Below are 16,263 nucleotides of genomic sequence, written 5' to 3' on the forward strand. Positions count from 1 at the left end.
ACTGTCGTTTAACTTGTTGGGAACTCTGGGAGACGGAATGGAACTCTCACCCTCAGGGTTATCCTGCTGAATGGATGGAGCTGGAGAATGTATTTCATCAGCTACACCAGTCAGTTGTTGGTTGCATGTTGTTTCTGCGATACTTAATTTCCCACCATTTCTGGCCTGTCACATCATACGGCCAGAATGGGTTCCAGTGGCAGGAGAAAACCCTCAGGCAAAGGGAGGCAGTCCTGCCCTCAGAAGTTGGGCTGGTCAGTATGGAAATGCTAGATGCCATTGTGCCATGGGTGGGGCCCCCCACAGATGTCTGCTGCAGGCAGGGTACAATGGTGAGCTCCTGTAGTTCACTGGCACAAGTCCTGTGCCAGCCTTGACTTCCAGCTGGAGGGTTGGCAGGGTGGCTCGCTGGAAGTGTCAATTCACTGCCCTTCTGTACTTTTTACAAACAAATGGCTCTTCTTAGTCTTAATTGTCACACTGTCAGAGTTTATGAGAGCAAGGCATTAACGTGTTCTTGAAACGTATGTGATAATCTAGCTTGGATTGGCACTACTGACATTGGGGCTTAAAAATGTCAAGGAGATCACTGGGACTTCACAAGATGAGAAGCTGCCGCACAGCAAAAGAAACACTCAACAAAACTAAAAGACAACCCACAGAATGGGAGAAGATATTTGTAAATGACCCGTCAGATAAAGGGCCAGTGTCCAAGATCTCTAAAGAACTTATTCAACTCTACAGCAAAGAAACCAAGAATCCAATCATGAAATGGGCAAAAGACATGAACAGAAATGTCACAGAGGAAGACATAGACATGGCCAACAAGCACATGAGACAATGCTCCGCATCACTGGCCATCAGGGAAACACAACTCAAAAGCACAATGAGATACCACCTCACACCAGTGAGAATGGTGAACATTAATAAGACAGGAAACCACAAATGTTGGAGACGATGCGGAGAAAGGGGAACCCTCCTGCACTGTTGGTGGGAATGTGAACTGGTGCAGCCACTCTGGAAAACTGTGTGGAGGTTCCTCAAAGAGTTCAAAATAGGGCTGCCGTGCGACCCAGCAATTCCACTGCTGGGGATTTACCCCAAAGATACAGCTGCAGTGAAACGCCGGGACACCTGCACCCCGATGATTATAGCGGCAATGTCCACAATAGCCAAACTGTGGAAGGAGCCTCGGTGCCCATCGACAGATGAATGGATAAAGAAGATGTGGTCTACCTATGTAATGGAGTGTTACTCAGCCAATAGAAATGACAAATATCCACTATTTGCTTCGACATGGAGGGACCTAGAGGGTATTATGTTGAGTGAAATAAGTCAATGCGAGAAGGACAAACATTATATGGTCTCATTCATTTGGGGAATATAAAAATTAGTGAAAGGGAATAAAGGGAAAGGAGAGAAAATGAGTGAAAATATTGGTGAGGGTGACAAAACATGAGAGACACCTAACTCTGGGAAATGAACAAGGAGTAGTAGAAGGGGAAGTGGGTGGGGGGTTGGGGTGACTGGGTGATTTGATCCGAGGGGGGCACTTGGTGGGATGAGTACTGGGTGTTATGCTACATGACAGCAAACAGAACTCCAATAAAAAAAATCTTTTTGACAAAAAAAAAATGTCAAGGAGTTCCTAGGCTGATCTACACCACTCCAATTTCATAAGGAATAATTTGATAGGGGGGCTATTATGAGAGCTCTACCATGCAATGCAACTGGATTGTGCAGAACCAAAATGTGCATCTCAGTTATAGTCATGAAACTTCAAAGTGAAGGCATTGGAAAAGCTTGTAGGAACCAGAAGTTTCAGAAGGCTGACTAGTCTGCTTTCAGTTTCTAAAACATTTGCCCTACACATTGACATTTATTTCCCAACATTTATCAGGAAGAGTTTTTGTGCTGTGCTTTTTCTTGTATATTACCCTTCCTTAATGATGAGTTCTTTGGGGAATATAATACATATATTCAGTTGTAAACGCTACTCTGGTATAATGTTATACTGTGATTTAATATTTAAGCATTTGCTAATCTTTGGGGATCAGAATGAACACTCAATGCTAATTTAAAAAAACATGCTTCACATTTGTATTGCACTTTATCAATCAAGTGAGACGATATCTGTCAAAGACACTTTGTACACTGTGAAGTGCTTATTCTCATTCCTCAGGATTTAAATCGTAGCTCACAGTGGAGGTGGGAGATCTGTCTGTGAAAGCTCTAGGTGAAGAAATACAAACCTGGAAGGAGGATACCAAGTTGGGGGCTAGGAAGCAACCTCGATTCTGGCAGGGGATCCAGAGGAGAAATGGTCCATACTTTGGGTTTCATCAGTCCTTCAAGGGTTGCTAAGCACAGAGCCAAGGGAGCCAGCTATATTTTAGAGGAAGTCACATGTAATTATGCCACTGCTTTTATGCTGTTTTATGACAACCAAGAATACTATATTGTATTTTTAATCATGAACACATGCTCACTGTCTTCTGGAGAGTGGCTGATTTTGAAATTAAAAACAAAAACCCAATAAATAGATCTAACCAGTTAAAAAAAAAAACATTGTTGTGTTGGAGTGCTAGACAAATTGTTTCATTTATTCTCTTTGCAAACTTGCTTATCAAGTTTCCTTTACTTTCATTATCTTTCACTTTGTCAATAATCACCTTCTTTCTAGCTCTCCCTGACATCCTTTCAAAGCCCACCACACAATTATTTTTTGCCTTTGTATTTAAAGATGACTGAAACCATGCACCATTCAATGCAGTTCAGATAATGCTTGCTTTCAAACTTAGTCTTCCAATAAGACCAACTACATGCCTAAACCTGGGCTTGGCAAGTTGGGGTCTCATGGGATGGGAAGATGTAGTCTCTGCCCTCAGGGTATTCCCTTTTATAGAGACCAAATATGTACCTTCCCTTTATCAGGAAGGCAACAGCTTTCCCATAGACCCACAGCCAACTACCCCCCAGGTCACACCTGGCTTCTAAAGGGCAAAGAGGCTAGCAAATGGAATATTGAGCTTTCTACTCTTTAAAGCTGAGAAGACAAAGGAGAAGGGGTTTAGGAATGGATCTTGAGTGAACTAACAGTATGTTCCAAAGTAAGAATAATGCCTGTATTTTTAAAAAGGACAATGAGAGAGCAGCCCGGTGGCTCAGCGCTTTAGCGCCACCTTCAGCCCAGGGCGTGATCCTGGAGTCCCAGGATGGAGTCCCCGATGGACCCCCTGCAAGGAGCCTGCTTCTCCCTGTGCCTATGTCTGTGCCTCTCTCTCTCTCTGTGTCTTTCTAATAAATAAAATCTTTAAAAAAAAAAAAAAAAGGACAACGAGGCTCAGAGAAATGAAGTATCTTGCCTATTGTCACACAATTGGTAAGAAAAGGAGCAAGATTCTGTGTGACTGTCTGATTCAAGAGTCTGCCCTCTGAATCACTTCTCATTCTAGACATCTACTACTCGTGTCTCTCTCCTACAGATTATTGCCTTTGCACCAGTGCATCATGAGGAAATTTCAACTTAAATATCATGCAATGTTAGTTGTGTTGGTGTTTGGAAAAGACAGCCTTAAAAGTCTTGGAACCTCTGCCATAGAGTCTTTGCCTATTTAGTCTTCCCTCCCCCCACTTCCTTCCTTCACAGATTAATTGAACAGCTGCTACGTGCCAGACATTTAGGTCTGCCACTCTGCCTAAACAGTCAGTGCTTGCTGAATAAATAAACATTTGTTGTCTAGCATAATTCTTCTGCCTCTATGTAGAGAACAATGGATTTTTTTTTTTTTTGTCTGAAGTACAGGACATTATTCTCATTTCTAAGCCTCTGTTCTGAAAGAATCAATATGGCAGTTTTCAGAATGAAAAGAAGAAGGAGGAGGAGGAGGAACCAGACCTTTCAGTGATATTAAACCTCTTAAATGACAAACCTGTAATTTGTAGAAGGAAAATGATTCTCTGAATGCATCTTATATCCTTGAGTTCCAAATTATAAAGTTCTCACTGAAGTTGGTCTCTGCCCAGGAGGAGATAGCGTCAGTCAAGACCTTGCTTTCTAATCAGCACTGCACTTCCAGCGGCAGCCCTGCCCACACTGAACAAGACAGACTGAGGGGCGAGTCCCATTTCTTGTTGGGGCCTTCAGTGAACATACCAAATAGAGGAGACAGCAGTGGGCTATGGAGATTATTAAAATACTATTTTCTTTTCTTTTTCTTTATTGCTGATAATTTTTTGTTTTTATTGAAGTTTGATTTGCCAACTTCTAGTATAACACCCGGTGCTCATCCCAACACATGCCCTCCTCAGTGCCCGTCACCCCCCTTCCACCCCTACCCCCCACCCACCTCCCCTTCCACAGCTGTTTGTTTGTTTCCCAGAGTTTTTTTCAGCAGAAGTTACAGTCAGCTTTTGAGGAAACTTGGGGTGTTAATGACCGTGGGTCCAGTTCATTTTGCTAAGACATTTAGTGAGACCCAGGCATACCAGTCACCAGGACAAAAGTATTATCTTATAAATGAGATGATGGCTGTTGACCTAAGTTAAAAAATTGAAACTGCTGACAAGCTTTGACTCATATTGAGATTCTTTGTAATCTTCCTCATTATTACTCACAGAAATCATCTCATTGATTTTGGAGGGTTTCCACAAGGGAGATGAGTGGACGGAGACCATTGCTAAGTCTCTTGTTAGCATATGGAGAAAATCATTCTCTCTGAGGAAAGTTTCCTCTTCTTTCCAGCTCCTCTGCCCTATTCTACACATAGTTCATCCCACCAGTGCTGATCCCCACATGTCTCAATGCCCTTCCAAGCCATACAAGCCTTTGTGTCCCTGGGAGGGACCAAGGACACCTTCACCTCAGCTCTTCAGACAAGGAAACCAATTTCAGAGAGATTCAATGCTCAGATGAGACTCCATTCTCATGGGGAATACGTGGGGGATATGTATTCCCTGGGGATAGAGAGGGCCCAGGAGTCCTGACTTGTTCTGCAGTTATTGCCCTTCTGGCTCAAGCACTTTAGGGACTATCAGGGAGCACCTCTCCACCTTTTATTCTAGAGTGGAGTATGTACATGCAACCTCCTCAAAGATGCAAGAGCCTGTAACCTGCTCAATAATCTGGCCTCTTTGCTGCTTATTTAATAAAGTCTGCCCCCTGAAAAACCAAAGCCAAAAGTTAAGACAAGAGGCAGTTGGTGTTAAGCTTTCCTTTGAGGCTCCTCCCTCACTTTAAAGCTATGAAATATTCAAGGTTATCTTGAGAAATGACCTTTAATTTTTTTAAAAGGCCATATTTTCTCTTTTCTTCATACTTTTTAGATGGAGGGAAAACACTTAGGAATCCAGGCATGAGTTTTAAGTTTACAGCTTATGAACATTCTCAGAGAATGAAGACTCAATGTTCTTTATGGCCTATGAGAATTCTGAATTCTTTACCATCTTCGGTTTAGCAAAATCACCAACTCTTTCTTTATACATACAACCCATCAAAACATGTACACATATGTGCATGCACACATATACCCTTCTAACTGCCTGCCCTTTATTTAAAAATCAGAGCATCATACCACTAAAGTATACAAAGGTCAAATGGTAACATGACTGGGAAGCTGCTTTTAATGATCAAGATATTGTTTTTTCTTCTAATGGGATCATTTGCATTCCAGTGTAAGGATTACTCTCTGGACATTTCTTGCTTTCTTTTCTGCCAAGCAGAGTGCTCTACAATGATGTTGGTTATCTCACTTGAGCTACCTTTATACTTTTCAATGTGTCAAATACATCCCTGCTTAGAATCACCTTCTATTATTTGATGGACCAGCTCTTGGTGGAATTGCTCACTCTGGCTATTGTTCCCTGTTCTTTGAACACATCAAGCCTATTCTTGTTTCAGGGCATTTATACATGCTGTTCCCTGTGCTCAAATCCCTTCTATCAGATTTTTACAGGCTGAATCCTTTGTATCCTTTGGTATCTTTGCATCAATTAGCTCTAATATTTTACTCTCTTAGAGGTACCATCTCTGACTGCCTGTGTTAGTTTAACTCAAACTGGCTTAAATAAGATGGAAATCTACTGGCTGACGTACTAGGAAGCCCAGAGGCAGTGACGGTTTCAGGGATGGTTGGCCCAGCAGTTTAATCATGGCATCAAGAACCCAGGGCTTCTCCAACTCTCTGCACCCACACCCACAGTGTTGGCTTCATCCCAAGTTTGATTTCTCTCCCATCAGCGTCAACTGTGCTACATGCTCTCCTAGTTTCACTTAATAGGGGAGAAAATTGGCTTCTCATTCCCTCTTAAGAACAATATTCTTCTAATATATCACATATTCACACTTGAGCCAGTTACTATTCAGGGAATATGATGACCTTTAAAACAATCAGGCCTTCCTTGGGCTGAATTTAGTTCCCCACACTGAACTGACAGAGTAGAATGAATGTGGCTTCTCTTCACCAGTGGCTGTCAGGCACTGTCCTCCAGAATTGCTTGGGAACCTTAAAATGACCAATTCCAATTTCCAAGCTGCTCTCTAACCAGTTAGGCTTCATGGGTGCAGGCCCAGGCCAATGGTTCCCAAATTTTGCTGCACACTAGAAGTACCTGGGGACTCCCACTCTGACAGACATTCTGACTTAGTCAATATGGGATGTGACATGGGCATTCCCAGGTGATTCTAATGTGTAGCCAAGTTTGGGAATTATTATTGTCCTAGGCATCAATACATATATGCATACATATTTCAAATTATACATATTTCATTTTAAATTAATACTTTTAATGAGATAAAATTTACATACCATGAAATTTACTCATTAATTATTGTACTAGTCAGTGATTTTCCATGTTTGCGAAGTTCATCATCTTAAAAATAAATCTCTTAACTACTTAGTCTCCCATCCCCTAGGCAAATATTGATCTACTTTCTGTCTTTATAGCTTTGCTTACTCTTGAGATTTCATACAAATATAATTATACAATATTCAGTCCTTTGTGACTGACTTCTTTCACTTCTTTCACTGTGTGTTATTGTGCTTTCTAGGTTCATAAATGTCATAGCAAATATCAGTACCTCACTCCTTTATATAACTGAATAATATTCTAACATATGAATATACCACATTTTGTTTATCTGTTCATTAGTTGATGGGCATTTGGTTTGTTTCCTCTTTGTGGCTCTTATGAATAATGTTGCTATGAACATTCATATATAAGTCTTTGTGTGGACATATGATCTCATCTCTCTTGAGTAGATATCTAGGAATGAAATTTCTGGGTCATTTGATGATTGTGTTTAATTTAATTCCTCAGTTATTGAGGAACTGCCAAACTGTGTCCCAAAGCAAATGCGCCATTTTACATTCCTATCAGCAATAAAGGAGGATTCCAATTCCTGCACATCATTGTCAACACTTACTATTGTCTATCTTTTTGATTATATGATTCTAGTGCCTATGAAGTGATATTTTATCGTGGTATATATTTCTGTAGTGACTAATGAATTGAGCATCTTTTCATGTGCTTATTGGCCATTTGTATATCTTCTTTATAGAGATGTCTATTCAGATACTTTTAAAAAGTTGTCTTCTCACTGAGTTTTAAGAGTTCTTTACATATTATGGACAAGTCCATAAATGAGGGATAAGTCCCTTACTAGATATATGATTTGCAAATATTTTCTCCCATTCTGAGTTGTCTTTTCATTTTCTTAATGGAATCTTTTGTCCAGTTTATCAAGTTTTTCTTTTATCACTTGTATTTTTGGTGTTGTATCTAAGAAATCATCGGATATTAACATAGTTTTAAAAACCCTCCCAGATGATTCTAAGCCAGGTTTGAGAACTCTTTCCATACACCACTGTATCTATAACTTACTCTTATTACTTTCTCTCTCACATTGCCATAAAGACAACCAAACCAAGGTACTTAATAGTCTATAAAAACAACCCACTTCAGGATCCCTGGGTGGCACAGCGGTTTGGCGCCTGCCTTTGGCCCAGGGCGCGATCCTGGAGACCCGGGATTGAATCCCACGTTGGGCTCCCGGTGCATGGAGCCTGCTTCTCCCTCTGTCTGTGTCTCTGCCTCTCTCTCTCTGTGTGTGTATCATAAATAAATAAAAAACTAAAAAAAAAAAAAAACAACAGCCCACTTATTTATTAGTTTTCTTGTTTATTTTCTCTTTTCCTAACAGAATGTCAGCTCCATAAAGACAAATACCTTGCATGGTTTCCTGTTGTATTCCCAACATGGGGTCTAGCACCTAGAGGGCATCAGTTGAATGAAAAAAATGAACAGGCCTATTGATCTTCCCACTACCATCCCACTCAACAGGCTCCTTGCCCTTTATTTCCAATTTCTATTGTTCTGCCACCATCTTCATCCAAGCCAGAGGTGGGAGTCTTCCTCATCATCCACATCTAATTGGTAACCAAATCCTATACTTCGTCCTGGAGAGAGTTGCTATACACACACCCACCTACACACACACACACACACACACACACAAACACACACGCCACTGCATTGGCATCATTCTTTTACTTTCCCATCTTTTTCACCTTTTTGTGAGTTTATTGTAGGCAGAGATAGAGCTCTCTTGGTTTTCTATCCTTAGCACTTCACCCAACATTGGGCATAAGCAGGAATTTACCAGGGCTGCTGGATTAAGTCAAATGCTAAGGATTTGACATCTGGATCTGTGAGTTAGAACCAAGAACTGAGAGCCCCTTCCCTTTTTCTTTTGCTCTGTTGGGAGTTTGAACTGTTCTTTTGCTCTGATGAGAGTTGAGTGACAGACTCTCGGATGAGATGTTTGTGGCTGTGAAGAGGTGGAAGACTGTGTTAGGGCTGGAATTTTGTTTTGTGTGTGTGTGTTTTTTTTAAGACTTTATTTATTTATCCGAGAGAGAGAGAGAGAGAGAGAGAGAGGGAGGGAGGGAGAGAGGCAGAGACACAGGCAGAGGGAGAAGCAGGCTCCATGCAGGGAGCCTGACATGGGACTCAATCCCGGGCCTCCAGGATCAGGCCCTGGGCCAAAGACAGCGCTAAACTGCTGAGCTACCTGGGCTGGAATTTTAATGTAGAGTGAGACCCTCTAGCAACCGGGAACTTAGTATCTCTATAAAGAAAATATCAAATACTCATCCAGAACATCTGGTGAACTTTCCTGAAGTGACAGTGAGATGTAAAAATTAGCACATGAATGAAGCTGTGTTCCCATAATAAATGATCAAAATTAACCTCAGCATAAGGCGTGGCCTTTCTACCACAAAGGAAGAATGGCATGAACGGGCAGGTGGAAAAGGACTTCAAGGTGAAAAGGTGTTTGCCTTGGAAACCACAGGATTTCAGCATATCAAGTCCCAGTGGACTCTGGCAAAGGTGGTAACAACGGGCTCAGAATAAAAAATCTAATGATTTTACCAGGCAAACAAACTATTCTGCATATGCTTAATTTCCACGATATGATACATAATTGTTATATTTGTCTCCCTGCATCTACCTCCCTGACTAGGTGATTGCTTTGTTAAGCTGAGGTAGATGTTGCTCAGGCTCTGGTAAGCCTGTGTTTCTGCAAGTACCTGCAGCTTTGCACCTGTAAGTTTCCATTATTGGGACAAGCCAGAGGTGCTGGGAGTGAATGGCCCTGAGAACAGTCCTCAGCTTATAGTGGATGGGATTTGGGGGATAAATACCTCAGCTTTCCCACCTCTGGGGACTGAAGACGATGACTCAGAGGCATGCTCCACACAGTCTCCCAGAATTTTCCAGTGGATTGAATTGCAATGGCCCACAGTGGTGATCAGTTTGATAACATGCTCTCTGTCACCTGCCTTCTCTCCCTCTCACTCCTGGGATCACATTCCAGGCAATCCTTGCCCTCAATTTCCTGTCCCAGAGTTTGCTTCCAACTTAACACAACAGAACATTGTCTCCCCTTATCCACACCGGCTATGTTCCACAACCTGATGTGGATGCCCAAAATCATGGATACTACTGAACCCTATATATACTATGTTTTTATTCTAAACATAGATACCTATGATAAGGTTTAATTTATAAATTAGGCACAGTAAGAGATTAACAAAGATAACACAAGCACAAATTTATTTTTCCTTCACAATTTCCTCGATAGAAGATTCATTCTATTTTTAATTTTTTTAAAGATTCTATTTATTTATTCTTGAGAGACTCAGAGAGAGAGAGGCAGAGACATAGGCAGAGGGAGAAGCAGGCCTCATGCAGGGAGCCCGATGTGGGACTTGATCCCAGCACTCCAGGATCATGCCCTGAGCTGAAGGCAAACGCTCAACCACTGAGCCACCCAGGCGTCCCAGAAGATTCATTCTTACCATAGATCTTAGCAACCTCAGCATACAATTTTTTTTCTTTTCTTATTAAGTGGGAACTTTCACTTAAAGGAAGTGTTTTATGGCTCCTCTTTGGCAGCTGAATTGTCAGCATCGCTACTCCTGTGATTTGGGACCATTATTAAGTCAAATAAGGGTTCCTTGAAAACAAACACTGTGACACCATGACAGTTGATCTGATAACGAGGCCAGCTGCTAAGTGACTGCCAGGTGGTAGCATATACAGCAAGAACATGCTTAGGACATGAATCGTGTCCCCAAGAGAACTGGTAGGTTTTGTGATATTTCATCACGCATTCAGAATGGCATACAATTTAAAACTTATGAATTGTTTATTTCTAGAATTTTCCATGTAATGTTTTCAAGCTGCAGTTGACCGTAGGTAACTGAAACCATGGATAGTGAAATGCATTTTGGTGATGGGTGGATGTTGTTCTTGGTAACCCTTCACCCTTTCCTGTATGTCTGATGGGATTGTCTGCTGTCCCTGGGGTGTGTGGACAGAGCCTTTCAGGCAGAAACCATGTCTGAGAGGTAAGAGTGCCTGAGGAACTGTGGGTAGTACAGTAAAGCAGTGTAAAAATTTAATGAGCTTGCTTTTGACACCATCTTTTGTCTTAGCAGATTTCGTAAGCAAGCAAATCCAAAAGCCTTAGGCAGATTAGCTTCAAGGTTGCTCCAGGTAGCACAAGCTGTGGCTGGGACTGTCCAAACTCAGAGATATTTCTTGGAGAGATGCTGCCAGAGTTTTTGGCTGAGCCTCTGTTTTAGAATCCTATGGCAGGGATCCCCAGGTGGCTCAGCGGTTTGGTGCCTGCCTTTGGCCCAGGGCATGATCCTGGAGTCCCGGGACCGAGTTCCGTGTTGGGCTCCCTTCATGGAGCCCATTTCTCCCTCTGCCTGTGTCTCTGCCTCTCTCTCTCTCTCTCTCTCTCTCTGTCTATCATGAATAAATAAATAAAATCTTAAAAAAAAAAAAGAATCCTATAGTAGCTATCTCTGGGACAGAGCAGATTTTTCATGTTGAGAGACAAATGATGAAATAGAAAGAGAAAAAAGGTTTTCTGATCTTACTCATTTCCCTTTGGATCTTGGATTTTGTTGCCTCCCTCAAATGAGAGAACAGATTGCTTCTTCCTGTACCATCAGAAAGAAGATGTAGAAAGTTTGGCTTTTAGAATTTAATGCTATCAAATATTCTGATTTTTAAAGGGAAGCTGGAATTTTGGATTTTTATGTGAAAATAAAATGATTAAATGTTAGCTCCTTTCCCCTCCCTCCTTCATTCCTGCCCTCTCTACCTACTTTCCAAAACTGTACAAGCCAAACCAGAATTAAAACAGAACAAAACAAAGTAAGTCTGTGGGTTGCTTTAACACTTGAGTAACCAGTTTGTGACTCTGACCTCTACAGTTAAGCAGGAACATTTATAGAACAGTATAGATAGAAAATGAGAACTGACTTTTGTAATGAAGGGATGAGCTCTATTCATTCACAGATATTTGCTCCATGTTTGGAGCTCACTAGGCCAGGCCCTGGGATCCAGAAAGGAATGAGAAACAGTCCTTGCCTTCAGAGGCCCCTCATCTAGTGGAAAGCAAATCTCAGTCTAGGTACACGTGGTTAAAGTGACAGTAGTCTATTTTAATTTTGTTAAAGCATAAAGGCGAATTTATTGGAAGGAAACCATGCACCTGACCTGTGGCTCTCATAGAACCCATGGGCTGCTGGGCCTCATGAGAACCTGGAGTTAGCTCTGGAAAATCAGGACACTCTCTCTCTTGAACTCTCTAGGAACATAGTTTCTTAGTTTCTCTCTCTCTTTCCTGGACAGACTGGCTTTTTCTCTTAGGCAGGCACATGGACAAACACGGTCTCTCGTAACTCCCGATATACTCTTTTTCAGTGCAAGCCACAGGTCAGGTTGACTGGAGCTCAGCCTGCTCTAAATTCCCAAGAGAGAGCATTGGGTGGTGCTGCCTCTTGGTCCAGCACATTCACTCACACATGGCTTTTAGGGACCCATCCTGAGGGTGGATGGGGGAAGCTGTGTTCTGAAAGAGGCCTCCTATGGGAGAAAGGATACTTCGTTCACTCACCACCTGACATCCATCTAGCCCTTGCTGAGAGAGCAGTCAATAACACAAACACATCCTTACCCCCTCGGGGAGCTTACATTCTCTGGAGACTAGAGAGACAAAGAAAAGAGACAATAAAGCAATTTGACAAACTGTTTAGAGGGACATTGAGAAGGGGCTCTGGAGCCGAGATCTGCAGCTGCCAAGGGAGACAGGGCAAGACAGGGCTCTCTGAGAAGCTGACATTTAATCTGAGATCTGACAGTTAAGTAAAAGCTGAAGTAACATGGTCAGATTTATGTTTTAGACAGATGACTCTGGCAGAAGGAAAAAAAAGGATCTCTCTCTCCATGGTCTCAGGAAACAAAGCTCATTAAATCAACTTGCTGACAAGGAAAGGAATTATACAGGTTGCATACCAAGGTGACCTTGTCATCTTCAATCAGCCTTGACTTATTTGCATCTTAGAGCAATAAAAATCAGCCTTTACCTATATAGCATTTTAGAGTTTATAAGGCATTCTCAACTACAGTAACATATTTACCCTCTAAGCACTACTTTGAGAGGGTCAAAGCAGGAACTCTGTCACCATTTCACAAGATACTGGGACTTACAGAGACTGTGTCATTTACCCCAATACGTAGATGTAAGACTTTCTCCCCACTAGGCAACTCTATTATCAAGTGCATATTACTAAGTAGGAAACTGCCACATTTGTCCAAAATCATGGTTTTCCCCTGTGACTCTTGTTCCATGGAATCAGTAGGAATGTGAAGCGGGCTTTTCTTTCAGTATGTCTCAGCTTAGCAATGGGACTCCAAAACCTTAATAATCTCTTCCCCCGAAAACCCATATGTTTGTCCAAATATTTTTTTGAATCTGTTAAGAAAAAAAAAAAAAAAAAAAAAGACTTTTTTCTCCAGGGCAACAGATTCTGGAAGCTCATTCTATTTCAGGCATGTGTCTGAATGCATAAGAATGGCCTCCACACCCTCTCATTTCCTGCACATCTTTGATTTGTGTACCAAATGTTACCTCAGAATCATTCAGGGAGTTTCTTGAAATTTCAGCTCCCTGGACCTCTCCCCAGACCCAGGATTTGTGGATTTGTGGTCTTTTGTGGGAAGATTGATATATTTATTTGAGCAATTCTCCACTAGATGACAGTAAAGTTCCATTTAACTTCTGAAAGGAGCCTCGTTCTTATAAAACCTGCATTATTACCAAAGTTTTACAACAGGTAAAGGCAAAATGTGTCTGAGGAAGTGGCAACTTTTTTTTTCTAATTTGCACTGTTATCTTATGGGCCAGTGGTTACCTCAGGCTTATGTCTTAGGACAAAGTGTTGGTGAAAAACTCCCACGCCTACATTTCTAAGAATATGTTTGTTTTGAAGAACACAAGTTCCATAGGATGCTAATACATTTATGAACAAAGTTTGTATCATCAAATGTATTAACTCTGAAGAGTCTTGAAGCAAATATGACAAATTGTGAAACTCAATTTGGCCAACGTGCTTCATGCAGCAATCAGCATTTCCAGCTACCAGACTGCTGCCCAGAATTCTCTTTGGGAAGCACTGTAAGAGTGTGATTCTATTGAACTGCTGGGAGGAAGTCGCTGTGGAACTATGTTGACTGCAGGGGGACTAATTTAAGACAGTGTCCTTTGCACTTCAAATCTCTTTAGTTCCCAAGTTCCAAGAGTGAGAATTTGGATAGCAAGTTCAGGTAGGAAAGCCTAGCACCTGACTGATCTGAGTCTGTTTGGTTCCTGAGTTTTCAGAGAGTGAGCTCATCTAGGGAGGAATATACCTGGTATGTTTGGCTCCTGAGTTATGATGGTCAGAGGTGGCAGAGTGAGGGGAACCTGCATTCTGAAGGGAAAGGGAGCTGTGCTCCTCTAAGAACCTCATTTTGTGGATGTTCAAAACAGTCTGGGAAGATGGAGAAAGCTGCTAATAAGAGGGCTTCCTTCCATCCTTCCCAAGGTCACCAAGCTTCCTTAGAAACAGAGGGGAAGGAGAATGAACTATGTAGAAAGAATGAACTATGTAGAAAGCCCTGAGAGGAATGACCTAACATATTAGCAACCACCTTGCAGATGCCTCATCTGGGAAGAGGTCTGAGACACACAGGAGAGAGAGGCAGAGAGGGAGAGGGGAAGAAGGACGGAAGAAGAGGGAGGGACAGAGAAGGGGAGAGAGAGAGACTTCACAGCCAGAAGTATAAGCAGAAACAAAGCAGCAAGGGCTGAGGTCTTTAGTTCAGGCTTGGAAGACAAGGTGCTAGAGGAGAGTCATGATAAACAAGTTGGCCCCACGAAGGGGAGATCAGAGGCTCTGGTCTAAAGACAGCATCTAACAAGGAGGCCTGTGAGCACCCCTGCCCCATCTGTCTGTCTGGGCGGAGGGGTATTACCCTACAAGGAGCATCCATTAGTAAGCCCTCTTCCTTCTGAAGCTGACTATGAGTAGCTTGTCTGGCTCTCACTCTGATCTCTTATGAATGACAAGCATACACAACATATTCGAACACATAACAGTGCAATTTTATTCACAGGACTGAATATAGAGGGTCCCGAGCCTACCACGCGTGTTGCAAATGACCGCTTGTCATTTGTGAGGCGATTTTTAGGACAGGCAATTGTACAAAATTTAATAGTTGCAATATATTTTAATGTGAATTAAAAAGATCTGAGAACTTTGACTTTTTCCTTTTTCTTTTTTATCATAAAGCCTATCACTTTTTGAATTGAGTCAAATATTGAAGAAGTGGTTTGATTTAAAGTCAGTTAAAAAATTTTTTCTAGGTAAGTGAGAGTAGAGAATATACATAGACATGGACAAAATTGTGAAGGTGGTTTGCAAGTGGATGTAGTTTGGGAAAAACCAGAGTGGGGGAAAAGTCCTGGTCTCTGAAGCCTGACGAGCCTGACTTGCGTTACTTGTCAGCTATGTGACCTTGCGCAAATTATTTAACTTCTCTGTCTCTGTTGCCATGTCTGGAAACACTAAAGGCTATTTGGTATTGACTTCCTGCCAAGTAACAGGCCCTGTTATGTTTGGGGGTCCCCAGGCAATGCTTCAGATGTGCTTACAACTTGTCCTGTCTGGGGATTGCCCTTTAGGTTTTGATGGGGGAACAGGAGCAGAAGGCAGTGACCTGGCCATGCCCTTGGCTACAGAGCTGCACTGCTGTTGTGCCATGCAGATCCCAGCCCCTTCAGACACAGCTTCTGAGGCACAGGTAGGAGTTAGCTCTATGGCTGCTACACATCCAGGTTCTACCTCTTGGAGGCTATCCCAGGGATGTGACTTCCCTACCTGGTGGTCTACCTTGGTGCATGACTGTGCTTGCTGTTCTTGTCTGTGAGAATGACTCATGTCACCTCCATGAAGAACATGGTTATATTGAGTGAGGCAGATTAGACTGGCATTAGGAGATATTGGTTTTATCATGTTTTAGTGTAGTTTTGGGTATGAAATATAGCCAGTTAGTCAACAGCACTTAGTAGCTATATCACTTGAATAAGAGACCTACTTAAGGTTCTTCTTTATATATATATATATATATATATATATATATATATATATATATATATATATTTATTTATTTATTTATTTTGTATTGGTGTTCAATTTGCCAACATATAGAATAACACCCAGTGCTCATCCCATCAAGTGCCCCCCTCAGTGCCCATCACCCAGTCACCCCACCCCCCACCCACCTCCCTTTCTACCACCCCTAGTTCGTTTCCCAGAGTTAGGAGTCTCTCATGTTCTGTCTCCCTTTCTGATATTTCCC

At 41.9% G+C, this 16,263-nt stretch overlaps 1 long non-coding RNA gene across 3 annotated transcripts in view; it reads left to right on the forward strand.

Moving 5' to 3' along the window:
- LOC144289000 (uncharacterized) overlaps positions 1 to 16,263 on the forward strand; it is a 231,355-nt gene that overhangs the window by 174,396 nt on the left and 40,696 nt on the right. The window contains exon 1 of one of the 3 annotated variants that reach the window (XR_013357059.1): positions 10,567 to 10,648. The exons of the other annotated variants lie outside the window; for them this stretch is intronic. This is a non-coding gene — a long non-coding RNA (uncharacterized LOC144289000). Of the gene's footprint in view, positions 1 to 10,566; positions 10,649 to 16,263 lie in introns of those variants that run through there. 3 annotated transcript variants of the gene reach the window in all.

This window comes from Canis aureus, chromosome 18, assembly GCF_053574225.1.
Source record: "Canis aureus isolate CA01 chromosome 18, VMU_Caureus_v.1.0, whole genome shotgun sequence".
In the NCBI taxonomy this organism is placed as follows: Eukaryota; Metazoa; Chordata; class Mammalia; order Carnivora; family Canidae; genus Canis; species Canis aureus.